Source organism: Phaethon lepturus, unplaced genomic scaffold (genome assembly GCF_000687285.1).
Source record: "Phaethon lepturus isolate BGI_N335 unplaced genomic scaffold, ASM68728v1 scaffold9438, whole genome shotgun sequence".
In the NCBI taxonomy this organism is placed as follows: domain Eukaryota; kingdom Metazoa; phylum Chordata; class Aves; order Phaethontiformes; family Phaethontidae; genus Phaethon; species Phaethon lepturus.
Window position 1 is genome coordinate 8263 of NW_010555509.1, and position 13916 is coordinate 22178.

Genomic DNA, 13916 nt, shown 5'->3' on the forward strand with positions numbered 1-13916 from the left:
GATATTTGAAGAATCCTGGCAGTCGGGTGAAGTCCCTGGAGACTGGAAAAAGGGAAACATTGAACCCATTTTTAAAAAAGGTAGCAAGGAGGACCCTGGGAACTACTGACCCATCAGACTCACCTCTGTGCCTGGGAAGATCATGGAACAGATCCTCCTAGCAGCTATGCTAAGGCTCATGGATGACAGGGAAGTCATTTGGGACAGCCAGCATGGCTTCACGAAGGGCGAGTTCTGCCTGACCAACCTAGTGGCCTTCTATGATGGAGTGACCCCATCAGCAGACAAGGGAAGAGCTACCAATGTCACCTCTCTGGACTTCTGTAAGGCCTTTGACATGGTCCCCACAACGTCCTTCTTTCTAAATTGGGGAGATACGGATTTGATGGGTGGACTGTTCAGTGGATTGAGGAATTGTCTGGATGGTCACATCCAGAGGGGAGTAGTCAATGGCTGAATATCTAGATGGAGATCGGTGACAAGTGATGTCCTTCAGGAGTCCATATTGGGACAGATACTGTTTAATATCTTCATCAATGACATAGACAGTGGGATCTAGTGCGCCCTCAGCAAGGTTGCCAATGACACGAAGCTGAGTGGTGCGGTTGACAAGCCTGAGGGATAGGATGCCATCCAGAGGGACCTGGACCAGCTCGAGAAATGGGCCTGTGTGAACTTCATGAGGTTCAACAAGGCCAAGTGCAGGGCCCTACACCTGGGTCAGGGCAACCCCTGGTATCTGTACAGGCTGGGTGATGAAGGGATCGAGAGCAGCCCTGCCGAGAAGGACTTGAGGGCACTGGTGGATGAAAAGCTGGACATGAGCCGGCAATGTGCGCTCGCAGCCCAGTAAGGCCAACTGTATCCTGGGCTGCATCCAAAGCAGCATGGCCGGCAGGTTGAGGGAGGTGATTCTGCCCCTCTACTCCGCTTTGGTGAGACCCCACCTGGAGTCCTGTGTCCAGCTCTGGAGCCCTCAGCACAGGACAGACATGGACCTGTTGGAGCGGGTCCAGAGGAGGACCAGCAAAATGGTCAGAGGGCTGGAACACCTCTCCTGTGAGGACAGGCTGAGAGAGTTGGGGTTGTTCAGCCTGGAGAAGAGAAGGCTCCGGGGAGACCTTATAGTGGCCTTTCAGTACTTAAAGGGGGCTTATGAGAAAGATGGGCACAAACTTTTTAGCGGGGCCAGTTGCAATGAAACAAGGGGTAATGGTTTTAAACTAGAAGAGTGTAGATTTTGGCTAGATCCAAGGAAGAAATTTTTCACAGTGAGTGTGGTGAGACACTGGAACAGGTTGAGGAATATTGGAACCTAGAGAGGTGGTACATGCCCCATCCCTGGAAGCATTCAGGGTGAGGTTGGATGAGGCTCTAGTTGATGATGTCCCTGCTTACTGCAGGGGGATTGGACTAGATGACCTTAAAAAATCCCTTCAAACCCAAAGATTCTATGATTAATTCTGACTCTCCTTGGCATTACTGATAATAGAAAAAAAAGAGCCTTTTCGTCTTAAGTGCTCTTAAAAACACTTCTGATGAGAACCATTCAGAAATACTGATGCTCTGAAGTTTGAGAAGTTTGGTTCAGGATCTGTAAATTGCAGTTTGAACTCTTCTTCTTCAGTAAAGATTTTACAATGACATTTAAAGTTTCTTTTATGTTGGTGATACAGTCTTTATACATCCTGCTTAAAAAGGCAGATGAACATGCTAGCTATGAAGTACTCTGCTTTGAAAGCCCATTTTCTTTTAACAATATGACTAAAAATAAAATCCTAAAGCAGTTGCACTTTAGCCTGCGTTTGCCTTCATCTGCTCGTGGTATTCAGTGCTTATCACTGCCAGTCTATTCTTTCCTTTTAAACAGCCCATCTTTTCTTTTGCACAATGGTTTTATCCTCCTGTACCTCTCTCTATACCTTGCTGGCTTTCTTTTAAAACATCTCTAGCTTCCGGTCCCCTTCTTTACGTCCTTTTTAATCTTGTTCGCCCTCTCTGAGCATCACTGCAAAGCTCTTTTGGCATGAAATTTCAACTGATCACGAATCAGCCGCGAGGGACAGGGGAGCAAGCTGGAGAGTCGCCCTTCTCCTGCTCTTCCTGCCCCGTTGCATCAACGCTGCTCCATATGGTGAACGGTCAGTGCCGCGTAATCTTAGGTTACCTACAGATTGCAGTCACAGATTTATATCTGACCTTGTCATTAATAGAAAATAAACGCATTGTTTTTGCACTTTGGCTTGGCATTAAGATATATTTAAACTTGTTCTATGGACTTTGTTGTGTTATTTTCGTTATGAGATGTGCCCCTCTCTTGGGGCTGTGTTCTTCCCACTGGTGTTCTGGGCTGATTTGCCAATAAGTTTTACTTCCTTGCACCGTTATGTATTTTGCAGTTTAATATCTGAGAATGATCAGATGTTGTAGGTTAGCCTGAGTATTTGCTTTTGGCTTTTATGCTTGAATTTATTTAGAGAGTGGGTATTTTCACATGTATGTCTTTTCAGTGTTTGACTGGTAATCCATGTAATAGCACTTTTATTGGAGTTTTGTGGGATGTTAAGCATGTTTTCTGAGCAAAGAGTATTTTCTGCCCTAATTTAACATGAACTCTGGGATTCCAGTGCAGGATTCTTCCCAGAAAGCCCTGAGGAGATTGCATCAGGATTATGGATTAGACGTTTTTTCCCCCAAATCATTGCATGTCTCTTCTCTTTCCTTTTTAAAAAACTTTACCTGACAGACGTGTCATAAAACTTAGAATACGGTAGGTAAATACTACTATATAGCAAGTACTAAAACCCACAGTCTAAATTAAGAAATTAGGATAATTTCTTTCAAATTTAAGGGCAAAGAGCAGCTTCTCATTCCATTATAATTTTTCTGAAGTCTGAAATCACCAGGGATATGTATCGTCATGTAAAAGAAACATCTTTCTTTAAAGAACAGGCAAGCATTAGTAATAGACTTTTGATAAATTGAAAAACTAGTATTTGCTAGTTCTGACTATAGTCTGATTGTCACTTTAAACTCTCACCAGTGAGATAAGTACTTTCTGATGAAAGAACTTGCTAGATGAAGTGACCTTTTGCCAGTGCAAGAACTTACCTGATACTGAAAAAGTAAGAACTGTCAGCTCGCAGTTTACCTTAGGTATATCACATCTGCTTTCTGCTAATGGCTGGGACCAGACCCTGGTAATTCAGAGAAAATAGTAATATTTCAGGTAATATTTCTGATAATCCAGGTGTGGAAAGAATTCATAATCAATGTAGACAATTGTCGTGTGCTATATGTAGGAGGTAAAACACTACCAGGATTTTGAAGGTCTGGACCTTGAAACTTCATCAACTTCTAGTTTGTATGACTATGAAGATTTAATTCTTTCAGTGTTCTGGGAAGGAGTGAAGTAGGTCTCAAAGTAAACTTTTGGGAGATCAGAATTGTTTCTGACTTGTTAATTATATGTATTCTACACAAATTTAGGTTGAAATTTGTATCAACCGTGCTATAAACAAATGATAAGCTGAATTCACACATGTTGACAAATATTAAAATTGAACATGCTTTCACAGTGTAATAAAAAAATCTTAGGATTTAGCTTCTGTAAATCTCATTACCTTGCTAGGATTACAGACTGAGTGCCACTGAGGATCTGTTGGTGTTTTGCACATTTTTGTAAGCAGAGGTCTCTTGGTTTCCCTGGGCTGCAGTTATCTCCAGCAATAGCTTTCACCACTGAAGAAAGGTCAGATCAAAAAAACATCATGAGTAAACTCATGCTATAGGGAGGAAGGATTATGGCTACGCTTGCTTTTGCCTCCGTGTGACTCCAGGTCAGGCTGCTTCAGAGCTATCGCTGAAAACAACCTCAGATAATGGACTTCCAGGCCTTTTTATGTAGGATCTATTCTGAAAAGACAGACTGCCTTTTGTAGGATATCGATATGGGCAAAGCGATGCTTAGGGAGATGAAAAGCAGTTCTAGGTACCCAAACAAAAATAAGGGCAGCGTGGCCTGCAAAGGGGAAGGAAAAACAACCACCAAACTGTTTTTCCTTTCCAGCCTTAATCCATTTTAATCTTTGTAGTTATTAACATTATCAGAAATACTGTTCCGGTCAAAAATGGGAAAGCGTGGCATTTAGAAGCTGAATCGATCAACTCTAACTGCAACAGGCTTAATACTTTTATGTGATTAAAAATATAAAACCCAGTAAGTAGAAGTTAGTGGAAAAAAATCACCTTTGTGGCCAAGCTGAATGTAATCACTTGAGCCTTTGTTCACCTTGGAAATTTATGAGCTGGAGGGAACAGTTACATAAGGCAGTACAGTGCAAAAGCAAATAAAAACCAGAAAGGGCAACGGGTCACTCGGCACACAGAAAACTGGAACACAGTTGACTGACTTAACTGAGTTATTTCCTTAATCCTCTGCATGGCACTCTGAGTAGTCCTTTGCTTTGATAGTTCAATTTTTGTCACCTTCTCCTGAAAGCAAAGTGAAATTTGGGAAATAAGAAGAGAGCTTTGTTATTTGCAACCATTGGTATTTTTAAGTGTAATATGTTATGGAGATAAGAGCATTAAATTGAAATATTAGTTCAATAGCTCTCTGACTTGAATTGTCACTTTTTCACTATGTATATTTGACTATGTTTTGGTGTGTACTTCATCTGTTCATCCTACACGAAGCAAGGATGTTCTACAATTAGTGGTACTAACAGTTTCCATCCTTGGTTTTATGACGTCTATGTAGACATACGAGCACACATGCATACGCACACACACACATATTCCTTGTCGACTGCTTTTACTATGGAACTGGATTTGCTGTGGTAATCAAATAGAATAATTTAAGTGAGACAAATAATTTTGATTGTAGTCAAGCTCAGGGTATGATGGGGAGAATTCTGGATTAACTGAAGGTGAGCTTTATGAAGATAGATGTTATCATAACGATGCATATTTACTGCTTTTCATCTGCCTAAATTCAGATTCAGTCCTGGACCCTTGAAATTTTTTACCTTTTCGAAAATATATTGAGGTCTTGGACATTATGACAGGGAACTTGCCATCTGTTACATATCTCATGCGATCAAGAAATATTTTGCAATCTAATGTCAATCTGGTGCTCTCACGCAGTGATGAAATGTTGCTGAGCTTTGATGAAATACCCTCCAGAACCGGCTCTTGCAGCCTTGGGATACAGACTATGATGAGGCTGGGGACGGGGCAGCTGGGTTCAACAGACCTGCATGCTGAAAATTGTCTCTAGCAAATGCATTTCATCACTCGAAGCTTTTTCTGGAATTAGCACTACACATTTATGAGTTAGTCAGAAGGACCTGTTCTTCCTTCTTCTTGTTCTTGTTCTTCTTGTTCTTGTTCTTATCGTCCCTATGTTATCTCTGTCTGCTCGTGGCTTTTCTGGAAGTCCTTTCCCTGGTTTTCTATCAGCTCCCTTGCCCCCAGAAGTGGTTGGTACGCTTTTGGAACCTACCCTTAGTTAACAGCCTTCCATTCTCATCCTGGCTCCCCTACTGAAAGCGTTTCTGTAACTTTGCAACCTCTTCTTAGCTATTCCTGCAGTGCTGGGGTAGGTTACCCTGAGAGTTTGCAGCGTCGCACGCTTTGAGGTCTTCAAGAGTTGAGCTGGATAAAATCACTGCGGTCAGACATGCGGTCAGACATACGATCAGCTTCGCCGCCTCAACAGACCCGAGCGTTTAGCCGACAGGCTTTCAGGTGAAACAGAGGGTTTCATGCTCCTTGTTTAATCCAGTGGCTACATGCATTTCAGTTCCTTTATTCACTGAACCTCACGTGGAAGATTGAGCTAAGAGTGTGTTTCTGTTGCTTTTGTACTTTGTGCTTTAGTTCAGTCTGAATGCGTGAACTTCTGGGTCAGGAAATGGGGAGTTCAGTTTCAGCAGAGGGAGAGCAGTTGTTTGGGAACTGTGACACGGGATGTTGTGTTGAGGGGCCAAGAAAAAAAGCTGACGGAGTTTGAAAAGAACACATTGCGGAGGCTGGATGCAAAGATGGCTGATGAGCTTCCACATCTCCATGGCTTTGGCTCTCTTCTCTAATCAGAAGGTACCTGTGATGCTAACGAGCTTAGAGGATGGCTATGAGTTTCTTGTGTTTCCTCATCGCTTTGCATTAACTGGGTAATTTGGAGACCCTAAATTGCATCACCTAAGGAATTGCTGAGTTTGAGGCAGGTTGCCAGAGCAGTTTCAGCGTGACGCTTGCACTACTGCGGTCGTGTAAATAATCAGAGATGACTCCATGGACCGTGCCATCCCCCACCACCAGGACTTGGAGCTGTGTAGAGAATGATTGCAACCAAGCTAATTAAAGCATTGCATTTGCACAAAAATGCCACATGCAGACTGGCGCCATTTGGCTGCATGACCCCGCTCCTAAATGAACTTAGTCAGAGCTTCTGCCTTCTTCAGAGCACGCTGCCTAGCTTGGGTCACTGCCAGAGGGCAGAAGAGCAGCTCTGGAGTTACCACATCTATGAACCAGCTAGAGATTCAACCTTGCTGCAGCAAAACTAGGCTTCAGTTGAGGCAAAACGTTGTATAAGGCTTGGAAAGGTGGAGCTTTAACATATGAAGTGGAAGGTCTTTGGAGATTTGCAGGAGGTAAGATAAAACTGAAATGGAAAAGGTAAATTAAAAAATGCTGCCATTTCTTTTTGTACTTGTACCAAACCTGTGGCAGGAGACAGAGGGGACCATGCTTGACCAATGTGATCAAAGGAACTTTGCAATGCAGAGATTGCGTCTGTTGGCTGCTGTGTTGCCAACTGTTGAGGACTAAGAGAGCATCTGCTGGTGTGAGGCCTCCTAGGGGTAAATATATAGGAGTTAGTGATTTCTTTTGACACTGCCCACCTTTTGTAAAACCAGCAGCATGTAGTTTGGGTGTGAAAGTGATATATCTCACAAAATGTATTTATTCTGGGATTTATCCCGTGATAAATTATTTCACAAAACAGAACACATTCACTTTCACACCCAAACTACATGCTGCTGTCTTTACAAAAGGTGGGCAGTGTCAAAAGAAGTCACTGACTCCTATGTATTTTATGAAGTATATTTATCCCAGGAGGCCTTCAAGGAAGTGGAACATGGTTAAAGGACCAAAAATTGTGATCTCCACTAGCTTCTTTTTAACAAAAGTAAAAGTTTTGCTTGATTCTCAAAAAAAAGTTTTTTAAAAGTGGCATTTCTTTGCTGTAGTGTCTGTATACAGCAAAACAACTGGCCTCTTTGCGTCTTAGCTCCTATGTCGCTGGCCATCTGCATTCTTCAGAGGGCTTGGATGTCAACATTAGCAAGTAATTTGTTCTTGGAAAACTCAGGGAAAAAAAAATTATTTGTTATGAATATAAGTGCCCACTGCATTGGCTGACAAAACATCTTGTTTTTACAGGCCTAGCCTGGCCAAATACAATTAAAATTGTTGTTTTGCCAGCTGGCCAGCTTTCCCACTCTTGAAATATGCCATGTTGCCGCTGAAAAGCGCTTTGGAGATCCTTCCAGGTTTGTCATGGTCTCTCTTGAGATCCCCAAATAGTAGTGTTCAGGGCTGTAAATAAGAACAGGTTCTTACTTAATTTAATTGGGAAGAGCTGCTGCAGGAGAAGGTATCAAAAGATATAAAATCGGAAAACTGGCCAGTAATTGGAGAGAAATGCTTGTAACGCACACCCTTCTTTGCTGCTTAATCCTTTGGATTACCTTTATTCTGTCTTAAATAAATATATATATACTTTTCATAAAAGCTGGACTCCAGCTTTGGCTGTGCAAGAATTGATCCAACAAAAAAACCCACCCAGCTTTACATGATAGCAAAGTCACTGCAGGCTGTACAATTAAACTTGCCGTGTTTCTCTGCGTGTCTTAGTTTTCAGAGGGAAGAGTGAACCTGTCATTTCTTTTGAGCAGCTTCTATGTTATCTGCCAGCAGTTTTATTTTTTTCACCTTTCTTCACGAACTGAATTCCCACGTGGTGAGCAGTTCTATTAATACACCAGGCAGCAGAAGGCATGGGCAACAGGAGAATGCAATTTGTAGGCAGTACTCAGTATAATCTTTTTATCAAGGTGATATTTCTCTTCTAATTTCTAGCAGCTGTGTCTTTCCAGCCTTCTAGTGCTTCTACTGACATGTCATGTCCTAGTTAAAAATGGAAAAAAAATAAACACTTTTTTTTTCCTTCCTCTTCTTCTTATCAGTCCCTTTAAAAAAAAAAATCTCTAACAGAGGGGTTTCGCTGGTAGCTGCTGGAATTTGTTCATGTACAAAACTGTCCTTGGCCATCAGTAAATGAGCATTAATGCTGAGGTATTATGAGCTCCCTGTACGGAAACGTACTTAATCGACATGTGGAATGTTTGGAATATTAGCGCTGCGTCTGCATGAGAGCAAACTCTCATTCCTGACCTGCTGCAGATGTTCTTGCTGCTATCAGTTCAGACTACTGGCAGTGGTACCTAAGGACTTCTAGATGGCATTAAAAATTTTTTGGGAGATGGTCATGCCCCTTCCCAAGGGAGTGAATTAAGACCGTAGGAAACAAGGCTCTATTTTGCAGATACCGGCTGCCACGTTGTGTAGGTCAGGTTTTCAGCAGATGACTGATGGGAGTTTGCACTGAAGAAGCTCAAACATCTCATCTGCTTTTGCAGGTTCATTTACCTCCGTATTAAATGGATGTCTTACAGGTGCACCTTAGTACACTGGCCTTTGCTTCATCTTGTTAAAAACATAGACTGAAAGGAAGGCGGTAAATAGAACGGCCACGGAAAATCACATGTGGGTCTTAGATGCTAGTTTTGGGTTACAGGTTTTTTTCTTGCAGCAACGTGGACTTAAAGATTTCCTGACCTTTGCTACTTGTTGTGACCATTGCGCTACCCTGGTAGTTAAGCATTTACAGAGTTGAAAGTGGCTGAGTGAGTCCAAATTAATTCTTTTTTTTTGTCCTCCCCACCCGTTTTATTTTTTCTGCCGAATTATTTTTAGTCTGCATGAAGTTCTTGAAGGAACAGGGTGAGAGCAAAATTGAGCAAAAGAAATTGAGAACTCTGCCTTGCCATGAAAAAAATGTTCCTTCAAACATGTTCAAAGGATCACCCATTTTAAATCTTAGCTAGTGGACTATTGAATATGAGAAGTAAAGCAGCTTTACTTGAGCACTAAGGGGGACCTTTCTGAAGTACCAACTTTTCTTCAAAGAATGGAGGAGTAATAGAAAATGAGAGAGATGGCTGTTGGATGAGTTTGGTATTGTAGACTTAATCTGGAGAAGTGTGGAAAAGGTGTCTGGTTTGGAAATAATCTGAAATGGTATCTGGAGGGTGGGAACCTGCTAAGATTGCAAGAACAGAGGAATCTTGGTATTTTAGCAGCATTAGTATTCTTTGTTTCTAGAAAATTTCTCAGCTACGCACATTCATGACAGTCATTAATGAGAAAAATGATTGAAATACTTGTCTTATTACGTGTCCAATTATTTTCTCCAGTGTTAGGTGGGAAATATGGCAAGCTGAACCACAGAGTTGGCTGAATTGCCTGGAGTGATGCTAGAAGTCTGGGAACAGCGCGGAGTAGAGCTGAACAGCGAGCGAGTCCTGACTTAGTCACAGCTTTAACAAATAAACTGATTTGTTAGGTTGGGTTTTTTTTCATTCAGTGGTTACAAGAAGTTGATTGCTGTCAACAATTTCATCGTCAAAATAGCTTTCACTGTTTCCTTGCGTGCCTCTCTCCCATTTTCTTTTCCTTTTTTCTCGTTTTGAAAATACTACAGAGGCAGTGTGGTGAAGCATAAGCTTCCCTGCTTTTCTCTGAAGAGAGATGGTTGGGAGGAGATCACTGGCAGTGCTTTTGTTTAAGACATCATTGTCCTGTTTACTGCTTTAAAAGTTGAGGAAATTACTACTTTGAACATAGTTCCAAGAGCAAGTGCTTTTTTTTTTTTTTTTTAATAAGTTTCTTATTTTAGGTTATAAAAGATACAAAACAACTCTTTGATTAAGAAACCTATCTAAGATGTAATTTTGCATAGACCTTGACACAAGTTGGTTTTTTTCTGTCCTCCTTTCAATTTGTCAATTGCAAAACTCTGCAAAGATAATCAGACATGCAAATCCTCAATATATTTTTAGTTCAACTCGCTGGTGTATATTCATTAATATGTTAATAAGACAAGGAAAGCATAATTTAAATTGCATATGCTTAATTTGGTTAATAAATACTTGAAATATAGTCCCACTTTTAAAAGTAGCCGCACAAATGATGCCACTTTTTCAAGGGTTTTTTTTTTATCTGAAGCTACAAGGAGGGTATAAAGCCTCGTATTTTAAGGACAAAAGTAAGTTTGTAGTGCTTTTTACCCTGATCCTGCACAACCAAAGGACCTCTGTGCTGAATTTTAGTCCTTCTTGTAGACATTGTCACATTCCTAATGATTTCACTGTAATAAATTGCGCCAGTGGAGACCTAGTGAAGATTATGGCCTTGTAATTTCAGTTCCTAAACTATATTAGGTGGAGTTAGATAGGCAGATAAAAGATGTAAAGAACAAAGTTTCCTTGTGTTCAAATATGGCTAAGCTCCACCAATGCAAATCAGGGACATGCTCACCCTATATTTGCAGTGGCGTAACCAAATGAGATACATACAAATTACTACTGAAATTAGATTAAATACTCTGACAGCTTCTGAACCTTGGTTGAAAATGCAAAGCTTCTATAATAATCTATTTCTTTAAACCTCTGAAGTGATATTTGAATGCTTACGGGCAACTTTTAAGTCAATTGTTTCCATTTTTGTTGAATCTCTCTCAAAAGTGGAGCTGTGCTTTAGGAACTATTAAAAAATTTCGTTCCATTTAACCTGTAAATATGCCACAGGACTCAAGAAAATTAGTCTGATAATGGCTTTTTGTTTTTTTAAGACTTCAGCCTGGAAGGCAGCGTCTTGAAAGAACTCGGCATTGAGGAGAGTCTCTAGCGTATCCAGTTGCACTGGCCCGACTTACTTGGTCTGAAGTAATGAGGCATGACAGATCATGAGTGCAGTGCATCATGTTCAGAACCAATAACCCCTTTCAGAAAATTACATTTGTGCTCTAAGCAGTCATTTTGAGTTATCTGCAGCTAATTTTAAACTGCCTGCTTTTATGGAAATGGAGAGCTTGTGTTTCCCAGTAAATATCACCGTGATGCTCAGAGATGGCTATAAAGTGCAACTGTCTTGGGGGAAGAAGCTCAAGTCTGATCAAACCTAATTAGACTGGAACCTGTTCCTGCCTACAAATATCTTATTATACAATGAGAACAAACACGACAGTTGACAGAATTGGCTTTTGTGATACCTGCTGCTGTGAGGACATGAAAAAGAGCTGTTGATTCGCATGCTCTCTCTTTCTGACGATGCAAGACAGGCATTGGCAACAGCGTCTTCCTGTATTCTTTCTCTTCTTACTAAGCCTTTCCACTGGAAGAGAAAAGATACTGATTGAATCCAGTCAACTTCTGTGTGTAGTAAAACATGGGGTTTTTTTCATTGCCATTGCTGTCCTGTGGTGTTTACGTCGTCACCGTTGGAGTTTGAGCAATGAGCCATGTCTGCATTGAGCCAGTCACCCGGAGCTCACCGGAGAGCAAGTGGAGAAACCCAGACTGTTTGAGGCAGTGGTAAATCTGGTTCAGTTCAGGTGTCTGCCTTGGACTATCCCTCAAAGCATCTGTCTCTACAGACTTCCAAAGGAAAGGAAGTGTTACTAGCTCAGCAGCAGGGGCCTCAAGTTTGGTGGGATAGATCCCACCCTTTGCCTGAACCACATATTAATGATGGCTTAACAACCACTCTCCTCAGATGAACAGTATGGCTAAAACCTTGTTCCTTAGTTCAGCTCGGGGCAGATGAGGCAAACTATCTCAGCATTCATTTTCTAGGAAGGAAAAACAGAAGAGAAAGGCAGCTCCTCCATTTATAGCAGGGGAAGAGTAACTGAATGAATGTCATTTAAACTCTTGTCAGTCAAAGAAGTGCAGGCTGCTGGGTGACAGAGACCTGCATTTGCATTAAATCGGAACTGTCAGGGTAAAATTAATGCAATATATGAATGAAAGGATAAATAAATCCTCTTTAAACATGTGTTTCTTTTTTTAAAGTTATATTAAAGAAGCACTAAGTTTGCAGAGCAGAAGTATGTACAGGTTTAAACATGCCAGATACTCTGCACAACAGCTAACGGTACTGATAAGCAGTGATCCAGGAGCACTGAAATATCATCGTGGTCAGGATATGACGTCTGACTGAGCAACTTTGGGTCATAACACTTTCCTCTGTAAACACACTGAGTTAGGCTTAGTGGATGCTGGGGCAGAATAAACAGAAGACAGACAATAACCTGAGCTGAGGGCAACGATTTGAAAGACGGTTGACAAATGGATTGGCTTCAAGGACCTGAAGCTTCTCTCTCTGGGGAGAAAAAGGAAAAAAAAAAAAAGAAAGGAAGGAAGGAAAAAAAAAAAGAGAGAGGCTTGTTTTTCCAGGCACAGAGAGCTTGGAGATCAAAAAGACTCTCACCTCTGGAAGGAGACTGTTCTCCAGAGCTGCTGGAGGAAAGCTTAGCTGAGGGACTTGGGGGATTGGACAGTGCTGCCATGTCCTGGTGGCCTTGGAGTTCTCTGGGGGATGTGGCTTGCCACCATCCTCGTGCAGAAACTACCTGGTAAAAAAACCCTGTGTGTAGTGATTCTTTGTGTTTTATTCTAAACCAGTGACTTTTGCTCTGCACAGGTAGTACTTTTATTCCAGAGAGCTTTGGATGCTGCTTTTCTCCGTCATTGCGTTTTGGAAGAAGATTTTTGGAAGGGGCTGTCAGAGGTGTGATGCTGCGCTCCAAGCCTGCGGCACAGCCTCCTTCCTTTCACCCCTTCTCGTGCGTTTCTCACACCCCCAATTTGCATGACAACGTGCAGAGCTCTCCACAAGCTCGGGAGAGATTTCAACTTGTACCTTCCTCTCGGGGCAGCAAGCAACGGGGCCAGAGGACCAAGCAGAGGGGGTGTGAGGACTTTGCTGTCAGCCCGGAGCTTACGCCTGACTTCAGACGCTCGCTGTGCTCTGGGTCAGCCGGGCTCGTGATCTCCCATCCTAAGAAGCGACAGCAGCATCCAGCAACCCTCCCTCCGCTCGGAGGACAGGCCTTTCTCCTTTGGGCAGGGAGTTGTCACCAGGGCTCTCCTTCTGTCGTACCACCGCCTTCCCCATTTGGCACCGTCCCCTGCCTGAGCACAGCTCCTCTGCATCCTCCTTTCTTTTGTGCCTTTTGCTTGGCTCTGGTTGTGTGTTTGTTTTCACTCCCACGCTGTCTCTGTTTCATTCACTGCCCAGAATAATAAGGGGCTTCTTGAAAGGGTGCTGCTAAGTAATTTGTCTTCTTCATTCATTCTCTATTTATTTAGCATTTGTTTTCAGTGTGCATTGAATATAAAATTATTAATTTCTTTGTGGCTTATTTTAATACTTATTATTTTGGGGGCTCCTATACAAACTTTCTTACTGCCATAAAAATCTCATAAATGAACTTATAATCAGTTATGATGGTATTATAATTCCCATTTCAAGCATACAGTCTGAGGGCAGAGAACATAAAAGCAAGGGTTAGTAGTAATTCTGGTGTCCACTTTGAAAAACCTTCAACCCGAGTTCCCACAGTGCTGACCCTTGGTGGTATAGCCAGCATAGATTTCTCATTGCGCATCTATGGCTGTGACGGACATCAGTCCTTCTGCAAACGGACTGAATGCCATCTAGAGGGACCTGGACAAGCTTGAGAAGTGGACTCGGGTGAACCTCATGAGGTTCAACAAGGC